Here is a 20,879-nt window from a genome sequence, read left to right on the forward strand (position 1 = left end):
CTTTTCTCCCTTCAGCCCCCCCGGGGCAAATGCTCCCATGAAAGGAAAGAGGCCCAAACCTGTCAGAGACAAAGATGTAGGAGCAAAGGGCAATGCATCGGATACCCCACCTTGTGGCATCTCGGCCTGGGCCCAAACCCCACCATCTGACATATCCCAGACCAAGGTGCAGATGCTCTTGTGTGGCTGCACACCTCTCCTCCCAGCCCCATGTGCGGTGACATCACAGCACCCCGAAATCAGCCATGTCAGGGAGGGGGATGACTGGTTGCATCACCCAGCGGGCAGAAGCTGGGAATTAAAGTCGTCCCGAGAGCAGCTGCCCGGCCAGTGGGCTTCGCACGCCCGCACCCCACCCCAGAGACACAAGGCGACAAGCCTCGAGCCCTCCAGCTCCCCGCAGTGACCGCATTTGGGAGGATGCCGAGTACACACTCATCTCCCCTCATGATTCCCTCCAGAGCCGTTATCATCTGTCAAGCAGAACTTTCATTATGAGCATTTTCACTGCGAAGAGGCACTAAACCACCACCGTCGGCCGACTCAAGACCCGGGGTGCACCTGCTGACTCCCACCTTCGGGCATCCCCAGCTCGCACCCTCTCCTGTTTCACCTCCCTGGGCTTCTCTACGCCAGGCCCGCCTCCCAGCCCCAGCTTTACCACTGGGCAGTCCCCCTTAGGCCTCGGTTTCAGCATCTGTGAAATGGGGTTCCGGTAGCACCCAGTCTCATAGGAGTGGTCTGAGGAGTAAAGGATTAAAGGTATGGAAGGCGCAGAACAGCCCCTGGCATCAAAGTGACAGTTGCTGTTACTCCACACTCCCTCTGCAAGCCACTCTCTTGACACCCGCCTGCTGCCTGCTGCCTGCCCCTGCCCAGGGGGACCCGAAACAGGGCATATATGCCACCCGCTTCTCTACCCTCTTGCTATTGCTCACAGCGCTCCCTTATTCTGGAAGGCCTTTCCCTACCTACCGAACTCCTACGTGTCCTTCAAACTCCTTCTCAAATACTGCCTTCTCTATGAAATGTTGGCTGATCCTTGATCCAATGAAGCTTTGGCTTCTTTGCTCTCTGGGAGGCCACTGGGTTCTCAAATGCTAGCATCGCCTTTCCCCCGTCCACGTTCCTCACCTTGCCTGGAAAGCTGATGGAACTCTACGGGGGGTGGGCTAAGGTGTAGAAAAGCATTGTTAACGTCTAAGTGTGCACTGGGAGGGACACACATTTTCCCCTTTTCACTGCATTCCTAGGTATTTCTTAGCACAGATTAATTTCCTGGTATCGTGGGATCAGAGCCCGGAAAGGACGCCCAGGGGGCATGTACTGACCCTCACATCTCGCAGATGAACACAAGGGTCTGAGCATGGGGGGCTTCCAAAGAACGCTGGAGGGGCTACAACCTGGCAGGACCACCAGGAGTAACGAGGATGTGGGCCTAAGAGCCAGGAGACTCGCTGGGCAAAGGGCTCAGCAAAGAGTTTCTGGAGCCTGAGACCTGGGGAGCAATTATCCACCTGCCTCACGTGGTGTCCATATTGGCCGCTTCCCTACCCACCACCCTGGCCCAGCCGCACATGGCCATGTGCAGAGGGCATCCGGCTGGGAGCCCATCATCACTCTATTATTTAGGATGTGGGCTTTTTCCATTTCCTAATGGCTACGTGGGTTCCTGTCCTTGGAAGAAATGCTGACTCCTAAAACAGCCACCACCAACACACCACCTCTCCTCAGCCCCCACTCCTGTACTCCGCTGTACGTTCTTCAGCTTCAGGTGTGTTTCTCACTACTTGAAATTGTTATCATTCATTCACTCATTCATTCATTTTCTTACGCACCCCCTGCTACCCCATTAGAAAAGAAGCTGGAGGGTTACGAACTCTGTCTTCTTAGTATACATCAGGTGCTCAATAAATGTTGGCTGAATGATTGAATGAGTAAGAGTCCTAACCAGACCGTGTGATACTGATAATCATCTGTTCTTTCCTTTCCACTCTTTTGGGGGGTCCACTCTGCTATTCTTTTTCTTCTCAAATTTAATGTTTCTCTCAGTAATTTTGACCCGTCCTGATTTTCTGATGTAAGCATTAACTTTCTAAGTCCTGGAAAGTCCCAAGTTTTGATTTCCAAGATATTAATTATTCAGTCTCAAGTATTTTTAAATTCTAAGGAGGATTCATTTTTTGAACCATAAGTTATTTGGATGCCTGTGTGCATGTCACGTATATATGTTTAATCTCCAAATGAATGTGGTTTCTCTACACATTAATATATTATTTCTAACTTAATTTATTTGTGGTGGGAGACCACGGTATGGGTGAGCACAGTCTTTCGAAATCCAGTTTCATGGCCCACATGAATATTTCATGTGTTTTGAAAATAAGGTATTTTCTCCTAAAGCAGGGCACCGGGCTTTATCCAGGTCCATTCGATCAAGGTCACTAACTGCTTTTCAACCCTTCCATATCGCTCCTTCTGGATGAGATATTTTATTTTATTTTTATTTTTCTGTTCCAGGTTAGCCTCAGGTTGATTGAAAGTTAAAGATTTTGGTCTATATCCCCTAGTGTTTGCTCTTCCTTTTTTTTTTTTTTTTTTTTTGCTCTTCCTTTTAAATAAGACAAAGACCATTATACCTCTTAAACTGCGATCAAGATTCACCCATCTTACATTTTTTCACATCTTACATTTGTGGCTAATATTTTCATTTCTTGGGTTTTACCGTCCACACAAAGTAGGCATTATATTATTTGTTTATTATTATTATTAATTATTATTAATATTATTATTAATATTATTATTAATAAAAGTCTTTTATTTAGGTTTATTTGCATCTTTGCTTGTCATTCCTGCTTCTATCTCAGCCCTCTCACCTGGAACCATTTTCCTCCTGTCCAAAATAATTTTCCAGAATTTGCTTCAGTGGCAGTCTCTATGGTAAACTCTGTTAGCTGTGGTTTATCTGTAAACGTCTTTGTTGGATCCTCATTCATAAAAGCTAGTTTTGCAGGATGAAGTATTGTGAACTGACAAGTTTTCTCTGAGAACACTGAAAATATTGTTCCTTTGTCTGGCAGTTTCTACCAGTGCTGATCAAAAGCCATCATGGGTCTCATGGCCAACCCCTTGTAAATGATCTGGCTTTTCTCACTGGCTACTTTGGATAAATCTCATTTTTTCTCTTTGGTATTCCACACTTTGCCTGTAGTGGTTGATGGCGTGTATTTTGTTTTATCTCGCTTAGATTTGGGGGTTTCCTAGAATAAATATCAGTGTCTTTCAACAGTTCTGGAAAGTTCTCAGCCATGATTTCTCTGGATATTGTTTTTTCCCATCCTAACCATCTCCTTCTAGAACATTGATTCGACAGAGGTTAACCCTGTAATGTTCAACATAGTAGGTAATAGCCACTGGCCACATGTGATTAGTTAGGACATTTTCATCACTGGAGAAGATTCTGTGGATAGCACTGACAAAATTTTTCATTCCATTCATATTTTCTCTTAATCTTTCTTGAACATTTTTTAAATCTTCATTTCATGAAGATTTTCTTAGATCAATCTTCTGGCTCGTAATTTTTCGATTTCTTTAGCCTGCCTTATCATTGATTTTAAGATCACCACTATTATATATGTTTTGTTTCTAAATTATCTATCTACATACTAATATATTAAAATATATTAAAATAATGCTAAATATACCCAGTGGTGATTCTAGCCCAAGATCTTTTTATACTACATTTTAACATGTGCAACACTCTTTCAGCCCACCAATGCAGGGTGAATTCAGACTGAAAGCACATATGAGAGTGGGGTTAGCGTTATAGGTTCTCATGGGGAGCACTTTCCTCCACCCAGCACCTAGGGTTATGATGAACAAGTTTTCTCAAGGTCCCTTTCTGTGTGGTGGAGCTTATTTCTCTTTACTGTCTTTACTATAGCAGAGATTATAGTTCCTTGGGCTCCCAATTTCATTTGGGGATGGGAGGATTGAGGGGTAGACAGTGTTTTTCTATTCTATTCCTTACCTTGAGAAAGCCCTAGATTTTATATCTTGTCATACACACCCTATGAGGCCAGCAAAATGCATGCTTAGGATCTCAAGTTATCAAGGTTTGACAGTAAGTCTTGGAGATACTTGGTACTCACTTATTTTATGGCATCACTTCTCTTTGTTTAAAACTTTGTAACCTGGGTACCTGTGTGGCTCAGCGGTTGAGCATCTATTTTTGGCTCAGGTCATGATCCCGGAGTCCTGGGATCGAGTCCCACATCAGGCTCCCCACAGGAAGCCTGCTTCTCCCTCCTTCTGTGTCTCTGCCTCTCTGTGTCTCTCATGAACAAATAAATTTAAAAAAAAAAAAAGGAAAATGAAATAAAAATTAAACTCTGTAATCTTAGGAACACCATCAGACAAACCCAAATTGAAGGACATTCTACAAGATACCTGACCTGTACTTTTCAAAACTGTCAAGGTCATGACATATAGAAGAACACTCAGTGACATGACAGCTAAATAAATGCACTGTGGTTCCCTGGCCTGGATTCAGAGAAACTTGTGAACTCTGTATGAAATCTGGAGTTCAGCATTATTATCTTAGTTTTGGCAAACATACTACCATGATGTAAGATGATAACCTTAGGAGAAACTGAGAATGGATCTCTGTACTATCTTTGTAACTTTTCTGTAAATCTAAAATTATCCCAAGATAAAAAGTTTATTTAAAAAGAAGACAGGGGCAGCCTGGGTGGCTCAGCAGTTTAGCACCGCCTTCGGCCCGGGGCTTGAACCTGGAGACCCGGGATTGAGTCCCACATCAGGCTCCCTGCATGGAGCCTGCTTCTCCCTCTGCCTGTGTCTCTGCCTCTGTGTGTGTGTGTGGTCTCATGAATAAATAAATAAAATCTAAAAAATAAATAAAAATAAATAAAAAGAAGACATTAATCATTTCTTATTTTTATTCCAGCTGGGTGATGTATTTGAAAAGATGTTTCCTTCTGTAATCACTATTCTAGTTGTACATTTGGGAGGATCCTGTAGAGTATCCACCATACTCCGAAAGCAAATCCCCTTATCCAGGGAAGAATAGATCAGAATCTCAATAATCTAATGTGGTCATTATGATGCATGAAATGTGATGGAATCAGAGCAGAATGTGCTTAAGAAATCAGGCCCCAGAGTAGAAGGGACATTTGAAAGAACACAAATGTTCCTTATAGAAAAGGAAGATGAGTTCACATGTATCCCTCTGCGGAGGTAAGTTAATCAAACCTGCTACACGTACATAAAAATAACTGAAGGCAAATTTGGACATGGACACATACACACAGGGAGAACATCATATGAAGATGAAGACAGAGATCAGGGTGGTGCATCTACAAGACAAGAAACACCACCAGACCAGAAGCTGGGGAAAGGCATGGAACAGCCCCCCTACAGCCCTCAGAAGGAGTCAGCCCCTCTCCTGAACTGTAAGACCACAAATCTCTGTTCTTTAGGCCACCCAATTTGTGGTACTTTTGTTAGGGCAGCCCTAATAGACTATAACACCTATTCCCTAAAACTTGGCATAATGTCTTCACATTAGGAGAGATGGCCCACCTGGGTCTGCAGTGTGGAGCTGATTCAGACCTGCATATTCTTCAACTGCCTAGAGTAATCTGGAGGGGCAGGAGAGACCCTGTTATCTGGGGTACATTGTCACCCTCTGCAACATTCTAATCATTGGGCAGCATCGTTTTCTATTAATATTTCAGTTTCACAGAGAGGTCCTGGAATATAATCAATTATTCTCTTTCAGAGTGCTCTCTACCTGAAAAAGCACAATATTTTTATTGACACTGCAGTTTAAAGAATGTTCTGAAGTAAATCTACAGATCATTCTGGCTATTCAGATACGGAAATGGATAAACCAATAAGGATATAAAGATGCAGAGAGATGTTTTGGCAAGATCATACAGCAATCTGCCCGAGATTGGAATAGAATCAATGCCCCACTGCAATGCATGGTCAAAGATCCAAATGACCTCTAACAGTTGACCTAGTCAGTTCCTTGAGGCTATGGGCCAATGAGTAGAATCTTTATGCCTAGGAGATTGCTACTATCTTTCTTAGCCCAATAAAGCTAAGTTCCAGTCTCTCACAACTCAAAAAGGTATGCATATCCTTGTGGGTTACCCCAAAATTACCTACCAAAGACCCAAAATCATGCAAAGTGATAGAAACTCACTAGAATCTCAGACCTTCCAGCAGAGCTAATGGAATACATCCAGAACCAGACTTAACTCCTCCAAAGAAGTAAGGTAAAACTTTTCTCTATTGTTGGGTATGTATACCTCTCATCTTTCTCTTAGTACAGTCCCCGCCCACTCCATTCATGCTATAATATTAGAAGCAAAAGTGAAGCAGATCATCCAGAGAATTCTGAACTAAAGGGGTTCAGATGGGAGGGGAGTGTAATTAAAGCATTGTTGCACACTATTCCCCAAGAATGCTTGTCAGCACCACAAGCTGCTCAGCACACACATAACCCTTGGTTCCAAACCCAGACACCACCTCTTTTTCCAGCTAAGCTTCCCCGAGTCTCAGACTAGACATTCTCAACAGAGAGTGTAGCACAAAGCACATGTTTATGGTTACCTCACCATCTCTTGACCCCATCCCTTTCTCATTACCCACAGTGCTGGTGGCAGAGGCTCTCTTGGGCTATGGCAGAAGCAGCCTCCAATCCAGCCCCATCTGAGAGAGAGACAATGCAAGCCACAAAGATAAAATTTTAAACTTAGCAACTGCTTTTAAGAAAATGAAAAGAAACACATGAAATCAATTTTAATAATGTGTCCCATTTAACCCAATATATCAAAAATATCATTTCAATAGGTAATCAAGGTACAAAGTTATTAATGGACTTGGGTCTTCACATTTGGGTGTGTACTTTACACTTACAACCCTTTTTATTTGGACTAGCTGCTTTCTAAGAATGGCTGCCATATTGAATAACATCAGTCTAAGAGCTTCCAGTGATGTCATGGCTTCCAGTCTTGGGAAAGTGTACGATTTTAGAAGACAGACGTTTTCTCTTGCTCATCTTTTATCTTTTCTATGGAAACTATGAGAGAAGTTTCCAATAAATTCTTTTGTTCCAATAAATGCTAATTGAACCCAATTCCCTGCCTTTATATACCCAGTTGTCTGTCTGAAAGGACCTGTCTCCTTTCATTCCCTGTTTGCCTCAAGGTAACCTATTTTTTTCTAGTTGTTCTTCTCCAGTTCCAAAGGCAATTCTTTAGTTAACCAAACTGAAATAAAAATGGCCTCTTTGAAACTCCATGGAAGGTTTGTCCATTCTACTGCAATTGAACCTAGTACAGTGCCCTGAACTTGCTTAAGATCATCTCACCTCCTTTACAAGACTAACTTACTTTAAAAAGAGGAAATATGTTTTACATCTGTATATCCCATACTTAGCAAGCACAGGGCCTGGTATAAGGCTACTATGACATGGCAGCCTGACTTGCTTAAAGCGGATGGTCTAAGAAAGAATGAGGAAAAGTGAACAAGACAAAAGCCACTGTGTCTTTTAGAACTTGATCTTGGAAGTAACACATCATCACTTTTGCTATGTTCTTCTGGTTACACAGATCACCCCTGTCCAGTATGGGAGGAGACTAACTGGGTTTAAGTACCGGAAGGTGGGAATCCTTGGGTCATCATGGAGGCTGTCAAGAAATGAGACACCCACTTCTAGACCTCGGAAACTGTGAACCTAGTCTGCGATGGCATATAAGTCATTGACCTGAAGATACTGTGCAGCTAGCAAAGTCAGGTCCTTCCCATTCTCTGCACACACATTTTCCTGCTGCCGATACTGAAGCTCAGTGTTTGTGCTCTTGAATTATTTCTTGTGCACATCAGTAGGCCTCCACGTGAGTCCATCTAGGTAAGCCAGGCCCCAAGTCTGGTAAGTCGGCAACCTCCACCAGCATAAATGGGCCCTGATATGGATAAATACAGTTCAGTTTACTGTGATGAATGGATTCATTTGTCAGGCTTTCTCAAATTTTTCAAGCTCTACTTCAAAGAGGAACCTATAAACGTCTAGGCTTTTTGCAGCTGAAAGCAATTAACCACACAGCAATTGTAAAGAAATGGAAAGGAGACAGTTGTTTCATAAGTTGAAGAAAAATACCAAAAATTGATCTGGATGTGGGCAACAAGGTTAGGTAATAGCAATACCAATAACATGAGTTCAAATGTGATTAAAACTCAATGTTGTTGCATGGAGTTAAAAGTCTTGATAGGCCAATATTGTGTGGATTTTCTGAAAGTTGAAAGAGTTTGGCCACCCTATTGATAAATTAAAAGGTATAAATAGGCATAATATCCACAGAGGATATCTGGCTCCCACGGGTCCCTATCGTGGACACGACTAGTTTGCTTCGTTTAATAAAACTGCACTGCGCTGGGAAAAAATGTTTGACTATGGACTGTAATAATATTTATATATATAAAAAACACGCATGCAAAAAAATTTTAAAGTATGAGATTAAAAAATAGAAATGTACAGCAAAAGTGACTACAGTTAATTGTAACACTGTATTGCATATTTGAAAGTTGCTAAGAGAATAAATCTTAAAAGCTCTCATCATAAGAAAAAAAAAACTATGTATGTAACTATATATGGTGCCGGATGTTAACTAGACTTATTGTAGTGGTCAATTTACATTATATACTAATATCAAACCGTTATGTTGTACATCAGAAACTAATATAATGTTATATGTCAATTACACCTCAATACAATAGACTAAAATCAAATAGAAATTCTTTTTTTACTCCCATATCATCTTGTGAACCTCATTTTGGAGATTACAACTTTAGAATAAATTATCCATTACTCATTCCATTGGACTTGCCCATGGGACAGACATGGGCAGCTAGTAGAGTTAGGACAGAGTGAGTGGGGGAGCACTGTATTTATTCACCTATTCTCCCCTGTATCTATTCACACTTAGACATCCACACAGAAACTACTAAGGAGATTCACGGAAGAAAAAAATGAATTGAATTATAAGATCCCTGGGGTTTCTGGAATATAGACGTATGTGTAATGAATAGTAGTAGTCCCAGATGGTGGCTGGGTAGAAAGAGAGAGCAGTGGGTCCCTGAGAGGAAACTCGCAATAGAGAGTCAGAGTGTCAGAGAATAGGGTGGATGCTGGGGTGGAGGCAGAAGTGTGAGCTGATAAAGCCAGACTACCTTGGGTCCGGGCAGTTTTACCATGAAACTCCCACTGATATAAAGTATAGCTGGCAGAGGGAATATTCCCTCTCTCACTGTAGAGAGACTTCTAGATGGATTATCAGAGATCTATCTACTGATTGTTGCTGGGGGTCACTGCATGATGGGAGTCCCTGCAGGTCTATTACGGCTTGAGCTAGAAGTCAGTGCTCAACCACATCAAAATAAGAGGTAGGTTACAACACAGAAAGGTCTGAGAACATCTGGCCCCAACTACTCCAGCATTGGACCTTGTCTCTCACCTTCCAAGGTGACTGACACTGGGACTAGAGGAGCTTCCCCTGTTCCTCTGCCTTTCAGAGAGGCAGAGCCTATTTTCACCAACAATGCTACCTCCAGCTGCACCAGCAGTGGGAGAAAGTTTCTAAGTGAGGAGTGACAGTCTAGTGGAAATTTCCAGCTTGGGGCTATTGTGTGGTCCTGGTTTGGCCAACAATGGATTCATAAATGACCAGAGCTGATATCTGGACACATGTGTGAATACCCTTAGGGATTCTAAGAAAAAAAATTGAGAGAATAATTCTGGAAGCAATTCAGTTTTCTGCAGCCAGGAAGGGTATTTTTACAACCCTGGTCTCACTTATGTGAGCAGGCAAGAGAGACTAAGATGTTCCTGTTAAATGCCGGAGACTATCCCACTAGTACCACTAGACAAAGTCTGAGGAGAGTGCCATAAAAATAGAACAACAAATTCTGGCCACCTCTTTCAGCAAGATATCCCTCTACTTGCTAAAATAAATAATGTAATGGCAACTAGTACAATAGCTTCCATTTTAGACATCACAAAAACATCTGTAGGGAAAATAAACAATCCCATGCCTTTGGCAAAAGAGCTAGACCAAGTAAGTGTGGAAACCAAGTAATCAGCTGCCGGTACGGAGGCGCTGACACACCCATTCTTCTCTTTCTACAGAAACCTCAGTAAAATACAAGCGAGAAAAAAGAAGTGGCTCAAATCCACATGGCCAAGGACACCTGGAGAGGAGATGACAGCAAAAACCAAGACCTGGAAGGTGAACTACAGCTGACTTAGCAGACCAGAGAGCTGAAACAGACCTGCAGCAGAGAGAGCCACAGACACTAGCTGTTTTCCCTAAGGAACCCTGGAAACCCAGCTGAGCTATTCAAGTTACAGGACCCCCAGAAGGCAAGGAAAACAGGAGGACTAGTTGGAAGACCTGTAAGTAGCATCTGGATCTCCAAAGTCTGTCTTCTACTTCATGCAGTCAGATGATTGACCCCCTCCCCTACCGCCCCCATTGCCTCTGAAGACCTGACCTTTAGAGAGGTTCAACACGATAGACTTTGGATTCCAAACAGCTGAGTGCAGAGTGAGAGCCTTAGTGCAAAGAGAAAAATTTAGGTGAAGTCTGCACCCTGAACAATGGGATCCCCAACTTTTTCTCCACTTTAGCTGGTAGAGGGTTGACAGTCAATGTAGCAGAGCAGAGTTGAGCTGTCCAATATGGTGGCAACTAGTCATAAGTGAATGAGTTTAAATTAAGTAAAATTAAATAAAGTTAAAAATCAGCTTTTTCAGGTGCCTGGATGGCACAGTCAGTTGAACATCCGACTCTTGGTTTTGGCTCAAGTGGTAATCTCAGGATTGTGACATCAAATCCACATCAGGCTCCACACTCAGCATGGAGTCTTCTTGAGATTCTCTCTCCCTCTCCCTCTGCCCCTTCCCCTACTTGCACTCTTTATCTCTCTTGAAAACAAAGAAATCCTTAAAAAATAATAACTTTTTCAATTGTACCAGCCACATTGCTAGTATCAAATAACCATATCTGATAGGTAGCTACCATATTGGACAGCACTGATACTGAATGTTTTCATCACCACACAAGGTTCTATGGAACAATACCCGACAGCCTGTCTTTTGAGAAAACAAAGCAGATTGAGAGAAAAACCTACAGAGGCTGACATTCATTGATCACCCAGAGTGAAACCCAACAGCTAACAAGCTCTACTCATGCACACAGAGCTTCTATCAGAAATGTAGCATCCCACTCTTAAACATAAGATGGCAACTCTGCATGACCATGTATCTGAGGAAAGTTTCAATTGTGAGAGATAAAAGGAGATTTCATGCATAATAAGTATGTTGCATCATGAAAGAAAGATAGGAAAGTATAAAAATATAATAGACAAAAACCTAAATGGATTAGGTGGTAAAGTCGCTTGGAAAGTACCCCCCACCAAAAAAAAAAGTTGAAAACAGAAGGGAAAACCTAAGATATTATATTTGTCCATGAGATTCATCTTTCAACTCAAAGGAGTTCCAAAAAAGAGAGAGAGAGAGAGAGAAAGAGACTTGAATAAAGGAGGAGGGATAAAGTTATCAAAGTCATAAAATGAGATTTCCCTGAACTTTCCAGATTGAAAAGAGCCGCTGAGTGTAGAGCACTGTGAATGAAATAAAACATATATCCAGGCACCTCATCATGAAATTTTTGAACGGAGATAAAGAGGAGACTTCCAAGTATTCCTGAGAGCAAACACAAGTCACATACAAAGGATCGGGTATCAGGATCACGTTGGTGTCATCAACAGAGATCCTGAAAGCTAAAAGGCAGAACATCTCTGAAAGTACTAAGGAAAAATGATTTTCCACCTAAAATCCTATACCCAAGGATCAGGGTAGAATAGAGACATTTTCAACCACATGGTGCATCAAAAAGTTACTTCTGCCATTAGTCAACATGGGCAGGAAACAGGGCTCGCTGAAATTAAGGAGAGTTTTAAGTATTTATAAAAGTATGGCCAGGGTGAAGAGAATGCAACCAGAAAGGATGAGGTACCCTGACATTGGCAGGAACAGGGAGCCTTTACATTGCTAAGTGCAAAAGGCATATAGGGAGGGTGTGGTTCCTGAACCTAGAGGTAGAGCTGCAGCGCTAGAAAATAGCCATTTCACTGAAGCTGGGGCCATCACCCACTCACAACTCCATGAGGAATGAGCTAGGCAACAAACACCCTCAGTTGTGTCATGAGGACACCTACGCAACCTGTAGAAAGGCCCCAACAGAGAAGAACCGAGGTCTCTGGCCAACAACCAACACCAACTGGCCATCCATGTGAACGATCTTGAAATCAGATCGTTCAGCTCCAGAACCCCCAAATGCCTGACTCACAAAAACTGTAAGATAATGAATATTTATTACATTGTGGCACTAACTTCTACAGTAATTTGTTATGCAATAATAGATACCAGGTACATAATTAAGAGGATGAGAAGAGGGAGAGAGAGAGAGAGAGAGAGAGACAGAGAGAGAGAGTGTGTGTGTGTGTGTGTGTGTGTGTAGTGAGTGGAAGGTAAGAAGCTAAATAATTAGTTTTCATAGAAGAGAGTCCATAGAGTATAGAAAATTGAAAATAATGAAACAGAGACATAAACATATTACTTGAACTAGAGAAGAAACATCTGAAAAAGTGGAAAGTGTTTGCCTTGGGGTATCAAGAATTGAGACTGGGCAGTGGTTGAGTCTTATCTACAGGGGTAAGAGTCATATTTAAATTTTAAACTATATACATACCAGTGTTTTATAAAATAGATTGTTTTTAAAAAGCAACTTCCATAGACCTCCCCATTAGATCCAATGAGAGACCATCTTGTTGAGAGGAGCTTACAAGAGTAAGCTCCTAGCTCTCTGACTCAGCAAGAAGAGTAGCAAGAGAGAATATTCGAGATGAAGATCCAGAGATCTGAGGTGGAAATACTCAGGGAGTACGACAGCCAGTCATAGCTGGATAACACATCCAAATCAAGTAATGAGACCCAAGAGACCCATAGCAACATGGAGAATAATATGGAGCTTGAAATAAGAGAAGAGGCCTCCAGAGACACCTGGGTGAGCCCTTTCTGTTCAGGTCATAAACTCAGGGTCGTGAGATCAAGCCCCACATTGAGCCCTCCATCATGTTCTGTGCTCAGTAAAGAGTCTGCTTCCTCCTCTCCCCTGCCCTCTCCTCGCTCATGCACTCATATTCTCTCTCTCTCAGAAATAAACAAATCTTTAAAATGAAAATTAAGAAAAAGAAGGTAATAAGGCCTCCAGGTCGACATGAAGGACACTGGCCATGAAGAGGACCAGGAGATGTTAGACTAAGGATCAAAATCCCTCTGGGACCCTGGAGAAGATGTTAATCCCAATGAGGCAGAATTGAACAACCTCAACTATGGGCTATTTTAAGGAGAAGGACACTGGAGAAATACTTAATGGCTTCCCATACACTTATTGGACATCTAACATGACTAATGACAAGCCTACAAAGTGGTTCTTGTACTTCTGCATCACTGCATTACCAGCTGTACAATAGATGGTGTAAATGCACTTCCCTGGCTAAAGTCCCTGTGCTGAACACATTACTCTCAGAAATTCACATTCAAATGAAAATCATCAACATCATCATGATTCTGATAATTTAATGTTCCATTTACTATAGTCTTGACATGTCATTTTATAGTGGGCATGTATTTTTTTAAGTGGGCATGTATTTTAAATTGTTGAAATTGCATTGTTGGGATTGACTGCTAAATGTCTAGAAGCATTGTCTTCTGAATCAATGCCAAATTCCCATTAAATGAATCACCAGCACCATAAGATTTTTAGTGTCTTACATGTGTAATCCTCCACGATTGCCAAAATGATGATGATTATTATCATAATCTGCTCTAAATCGTGTGTCTTTTCAGAGCAGCTTCTCCCATGAGAAGCTCATGTTGGTCTGCTGGCAGCAGCTCCTACAACCCTCCGCCCCATATCATGAAGGGATTCCTTAGCTGGAAAAAGAGTATAACACTACTGAGGCTTTGGAGACTTATGGTTTCAGTCGGGTGGCCTCATCATTTACAACTGCCCAAGGAAGTGCAGACAGGAGAACAGGAAAAGGCCACCCATATTGAAGGGAGAGCAAATCTTAGGGTTGATATTCCTTGTTAGCCTCACAAAGCTCTTGGCTTTCACTTGACATGTTTTCAGACTCTGATCATACTTGAATCATTTTTCCCTCTCTCTTGCCTCATTTAAATCCTATCTTTCCCAACTCGTATATGATGCTTAGTCCCTAACCTTGCCTCTCAGATCTGGCTGCCCCTTCTCCTGATCCTCTGGCCTTACTTTCTTCTTTTTTGCCTTTTTCCAGCTATCTTTGTGCTTTTCTGGCACTAAATCATCAAAGTGCATTGAACTATATAAATATGATAAGAACATTTGGATGCCTTCTTCCCGTACTGCCACACCCATATGCAGGTCTCCACTGAATCCAAGAATTCCTTAATTTCATTGCTCAAGACAGCATAGTAAGCCACTTCCAAGCAGTTACTTGCCCCTGTGAGGCTGACTCAACCCACTCCCCTCTTCCTGTATTTGCAAGGATCCACTAGGTGGTTTTTAAACACAAAAATACAAAAATAAAAATAAAAAAATTCTCCCTAAAGGCCCTGGGTTAATAATAAGGATAAAAGTGTAAATTTATCACTGGAGAATTAAGTGTCTTTCAATAGTAAAGCCCCCAACTCAAGCTATAAAATATTTCTTTATCGCTAATGTAGACAAAGAGCCAGGCTCTGGGCAATAACCCATCAACAAGCGCAGGGACAGAGCTTGGTGGTTCCTGCCCATGGGGCGCTACGTGAATGCAAGAAGAGACCCAGAGAGGCAACAGTCAATTAAATCAGTCATCACAACTCGCTCTAAAGGACTTAAGAAAAATTGAACATCTACCAGTAACCAAGCACAGACCACACGCTTAGGCTGATGATGCATCACATGAAAGAAATGATCCTTATCACATGGCTAAGGAAGAATCGGAAGACATGGGAAGATTCAGTGAGCTCCACCTTCTGAGGACAAAATACCTTTGAGGCTCCCCCTTTCAGGATCCCTGCAAACTGTATACAAGGGATCTAGACAATAAGGACTTTGTAATGCAGAGCCATTTATGGCTTCTTCATCTTTGCTATTTTTCTCCTGTTCTGTTTTCCCTTTGTGATCCTCACTAAAAGCCTTAATACAGAAAGGTCTTTGGTGTTTGTCTTCAGAGAGTATTAAGGGGACAAACTCTGAAGGACGGTGGCAGCTTCTGAAGGGAAGGAAAGCGGATTGATTTCCCAGAGGCTGCTGCAGAAGGAGGAGAGACTGAAATAGGCTTTCAGGAGAAACCCCGGAGCTGCCACAGAAAATACATGAAGTTCCACCAGCGCTGGCCACCAAACACGTGGTGCCACATGTCTTCACAATAGGCTCTAAGACTGCAAAGGGCCCTTAGAGCTTCGAATCCTGCTCTGTCATAGGTCTAGCTTTACTCCTCCAAGTCTCAGTTTCCCTAGATACCCACCTGGTTCTCCAACAATACCATGCATCCCGAGTGCCCAAGCACATCCAGTTATTTGCAGCTCCTCAGAGAAATTCCTCTCTCCCACCACCTTGCCCTGGTGAATGCTATAGTGGAGCCAGAATCCAGGTCCGGTTGATGGCACAGCCTGAGCCCTTAATCACTCTGTTACAGTGCCAGGCTCATCAGTGACCGCCAACACACATAGAACAACTCATATGGGCTCCTTCTCTGAAACCTGGACACACGTCTCCTACATACACAGAACTCAAATCTGCAACAGCAAATTGCAGGCCAGTTTTCCAAAGGACCAGAAACTGCTCCCAACATCTTGAGGAGAAGCTGATAATTGTGCACAGAAGCTCCTGCTCTCACACACACAATTACCCAGTTTTCACATGCAAATATCCATCTGCACATGGTTTCTTTGGTCAATGCCAATTTCATAGGTGCAATCCAGGTGCCCAAATTTGAGAACTTGGCATAGAGAGGTGTACTCAAGCTCTGTGTCAGTTATGGACTAGGATCATTATTATAATTAGTCCCAATGGTTACGTCTGTCACTCATAACAATGGTGGATGATTCTGTTTCACTCCCTCATCTCTTTACCCCCTCCCCCCACTCACCCCTCTGATAAGAAAGCCAGCCACATCTTGCTTAACTGTCCTCCCCACCCCCACACTGTCTTCTAAAATGAAAAGCCCAGATGTGGGTGACCCATCTGTAGTGTGTGTCACGTTTTTAGCATCTTCTTTATTTAGAGCAGGGGAGAAAGGGACTCATTAGACAGGAAGTCCACAATGAAATTAGGAAACATTTGATCAGACCATTGTCCCAACACAATACGGGCAATGAGGGAAATGCTGGAGTTGGCTGCAAACCCCAAATGTGTTACAGCCTCCATGGCTTGCTTATCACTCATTTCCCTGTGCTGACCACAAAAGGGAGCCCAACAGCTCTCTAGGTAGGATCCCAGCTTCTAAAAGTAGGGCTGTCATTAGGGCAGACAAATTCTCCCTCTTTCTTTTTTGAAGACTTTCTATTTTTAGAGCAATTTTAGGTTTACAGAAAAATTGAGAAGGAGGTATGGATGTTTCCCATCTACCCTTTGCCCCTACACATGCACAGCCTCCCCAGTTACCAAACTCCCCCCACTCCCCAGAATGGTGGATTTATTACCACTGATGAACCTACACTGGCATGTCATCATGGCCATAGTCCAGATATCTATCACTTACATTACAGTTCACTCTTAGTGGTTTAGACAAAATGTAATGATACCTACCCACCATTATAGTATCATACAGAGTATAGTCACTGCCCTAAACATCCTCTGTGCCCCACCTATTCATCCCTTCCTCCCCAACCCCCTGGCAACCACTGATGTTTTTACTTTATATGTTACTTTTCTCATAATGTCATAGACTTGGAATTGTACAGTATGTGGCCTTTTCAGACTGGCTTCTTGCACTTGGTAATACGCAATTTAAGTTTCCTCCATGTCTTTTCATGGCTTGAGAGCCCATTTCTTTTTAGTGCTGAATAATGTTCCATTGTCTGGATGGACCACAGTTTATTTGGCAAAATGTTCTTTTCCCTTGTGGCCTCACCCTGTCACAGCCACTGGGGCATCTGAAGTCTCTGGGAGTTAGGACACCTTAGGCCTTCACAAGCTTCAATCCAGCCTAGGAGCCAGTGGTGGGGATGAACAATTCCCCTCAAAGCATCTGGCTTGGTAGCAGGCTTTTACTTTAGCTTCCTAGCATATGAAGGGCAGAGGTTTGCTGCCAGGGACCTATGCCAAGGACTTGATGCATGAAAGCCATTCTTACATCTCAGTTCCATTTCTGGTGTCTCAACTCTTACTAAGCAGAACAGAAGGTCAAGTATATACACACTCCAAAACAGAGACACTAACGGTATATTCAGGCTCTGGGGAAACTATTTGGCTATCCGAATGTCCAGTCACATCTCCAAATACTTAATCCACATTGCATCAGAATCAATCTAATACTACACGTAAGCGGAAATGAAAGCACAAAGAGGTGATGTCTTATTTAAAAGAGAAAAAGACTGAATTTCATAGAATAAAGATGGGCTCTCGCATTGATTTGGTCACTACCTTTAGGCTTTAAGAACCCTTAACCTCACCTGTAACAGAGTTGGGAGAGGTTGTCTTACCTCTCTGAAGGTCACTGTGAAAGTACAACATGAAGGTAGTTACTGAAGCAATCAGGAAAACTAAAACATCGTATCAAAGTGAAGTGTTTAGTTTTATTACCAACCAGCCACACAGCAAATTTTCTGCCATTTGTGATATTAGAATTCATTCCTCATCTGGTGCTAAATCCATTGCTTCTTCATCTGTTTAAGTGGCATACAAGATTTGCCATCTCAAAAGGCATGGAAAATTCATTTCTTGGTCTAAGTTACAGAGCACAGCATTTAGGATCAAGCGCAGGAACTTGAATAGGAGCAGTTGATTCAATCCGTGCCAGCATTAACTGATCTAAGCTCAGCACCTGGCACATAGTGGGCATTCAACATACACCTGTGAATCAACTAATGAATGAAAAATCTGTATGTAAAGTGTCATGAAAAATATAAACAGGGACGCCTGGGTGGCTCAGTGGTTGAGCATCTGCCTTTGACTCAGGGTGTGATCCCGGAGTCCTGGGATCGAGTCCTACATTGGGCTTCCTGCATGGAGCCTGCTTATCCCTCTGCCTATGTCTCTGCCTCTCTTTCTCTTTGTGTCTCTCATGAATAAATAAAAAAAAACCTTTAAGTATATATATATATATATATATAAACAAATTTACTGAACACTCAGTGACTATCTCATGTGTACATACCTCTGCTGCTTACCTAACACACAAGATTAATCAGAACTCCTCTGTCCTAAATCAGTTCTCCAACAACTTTCCCTGGAGAACTTTGGTGAGCAACCAAAGGGGAAAAAAAAACAAGAAACATCATAGTCCTATTTAATCTCCTTTAATTCACAATCCCAACAAGTGTGTCTCCCACTAACCATCAATTAAAGAAGAGAGAGGATAAAATACAGAAGCATACAGGAAACAGTGAGCAGCAGTGACTATTGACAGTAGAGCAGCGAAAGGAGGGACAGGAAAATTAGAAGCAACTTTATAAAAATCATGAACTTGAGGTAAAGATGCCCATACATTTCCACAAACCTTGGAAAATTGATATATTGATATATTTTGGGTTTTTTGAAAACACTGTAATATACAAGTCCAAGTTTCTTACATGATTGCATTGATAATTAATTCAATTATTGCATTAATTAATGATAACATTGAAACTAACTTAACCCTTTCTTAACTCACCTTGCATTATTTAAAAGGCAGGAAATGCCTGTGATAAATTTCAGTGAAGCTTTATATTAGAGCATGCATGAAGGGTAGTTCATCATAAAAGTTTCTTTTTGTTTTCCACTACCCCTTCAAATCTGTGCTGTGGGATAATGGTTTCACTGTTCCTGGATGAAACTTCAGGAATCTCCATAGCTTTTGTGGTTCTCATAGGTAGTATCTTACAGTCCTGGGCCAGGGACCAGTTCCTTGTGCCTTCTACCTGAAGATGACACTTATCAACCTTGAGTGGTCTCACTGAAGTTCTTCCTTGCTTTGGGAGCATTGGTTGCCTTACTTTAAAATCCTTCTTATAAGATCCCCTTTGACTTAGCCACAGCCTGGGTGAAAGGACCCAAGATGAAGTGCACAGAACTTGTGCAATAATTCTGTAGATACTTTCTCTCAACACTTGGATCGCGGCCCTGTCTCACATCTCACTTTGCTATCTGATATCTGTGATATCTTGTTGCCTTGGTCCAAATTTCCAATTTAACTTTTGATTACATTGGAAACCTTCCATATAGAATAATATACACTGGGGAGGAGAATGAAGTCTTGACCAGGATAGTCATTCAGCATGCAGAATTACTCATGTACTGAAGGGTTTGGATAGCTCTTTTATTTTTCCTATATTTGGAAACATCCGAATTTTTCATGAAACGTTTCCAATTTAAATCCAGCTGTGTGAGATCATGTAAGTAGCCAAAAGATGGAAAAGTAAAATTCAGAATAGCAAAAGAGCCCTGTTTTTGCTATCATTATTTAGATGCAATGTGACCACACATGGAACTGTACATCAGAAAATCGGATCCAAGTCCAGATTTGGATGCTGAATTTTTCTATGCCTGGAAGAAGCTACTTATGCCTCTGAACTCAATTTCTCCATAACCAATAAGGAAATTTATATACTACATCCTGAGAATCTAATAATGTAAGTATTTTTCCCTCTTGTGAAAAACTCATATTTTATTTGGAATATAAGCAATTTTAAAATGCAATTTATGCCAAAGAACTTGTATTGGTTTTACAATATGTCCACAAAATTCTTTGATACTCCTTCCTTTGAAAAGTAGATTCTAATTTTATTTCCCTTAAGTGTAAGCTGTAATTAGTGACTTACTTCTAACAAATAGAATGTGGACACAGTGACATTGTATGACCTCCAAAATTAAGACATAAATGGCACTGTGGCTTCTTCCTTACTCTCTCTTAAATAATTCTTTCTGGGAGAAGCCAGCCGTCATGTCAGGAGGACACTCAGGCAGTCTTATGGAAAAGTTCACATGGTGGGAACCTCAGGCTTCCTCTTAATAGTACGTGAGGATGCCATCTTGGAAACAGACCCTCCATCCCCAGTTAAGCCTTCACATGTAGACACTTCAGTAGACTGCATGACTACAATCTCATCAGAGACTCCAAGCCAGAACCACTCAGCTCAGCCAACCCCATATTTCTGACCCACAAGGACTGTGAGTTAATAAATGTCCATTGTTTTAACCCAGTAGGTTTTAGAGTAATTTGTTGCACAACAATAGGGAACCAACAGAATTGACTAGATTTTCTATTTTGTCTGTTCTAAGAATCACCTAATATTCATGAGATCAGATCTCAAAAAAACAAAAATGGAAAACAGAAAACTCACAAATCTCACTTTTTGAATGGAAAGGATAGCATTTCCAGATTTTTATCATTGAGATAAATTATTTGTATCATTAGTATAATTAAGACACAATTCTCAAATCTGGCCCCTTTAAATTAAGAGCTCATAGAAGGTGCTAGGTATACTCCACAAATTTACATGGAAGTTAAAATTATTTTAAATGAGTGGTAAAAGTATAGATATTCACTACTCTAAACTGTGC

The 20,879-nt window shown here is 41.7% G+C and overlaps 1 long non-coding RNA gene across 1 annotated transcript; it reads left to right on the plus strand.

Annotated features, from left to right (window-relative positions):
- The first annotated feature begins 5,355 nt into the window (after window positions 1-5,355).
- On the plus strand, window positions 5,356-19,923 carry LOC119867618. The gene is made up of 3 exons (XR_005384162.1): window positions 5,356-5,471; window positions 10,214-10,480; window positions 19,784-19,923. It is a non-coding gene; the product is annotated as an uncharacterized LOC119867618 (long non-coding RNA).
- The last annotated feature ends 956 nt before the right edge of the window (window positions 19,924-20,879 follow it).

The sequence above is a fragment of the Canis lupus genome, chromosome 35 (assembly GCF_011100685.1).
Source record: "Canis lupus familiaris isolate Mischka breed German Shepherd chromosome 35, alternate assembly UU_Cfam_GSD_1.0, whole genome shotgun sequence".
In the NCBI taxonomy this organism is placed as follows: domain Eukaryota; kingdom Metazoa; phylum Chordata; class Mammalia; order Carnivora; family Canidae; genus Canis; species Canis lupus.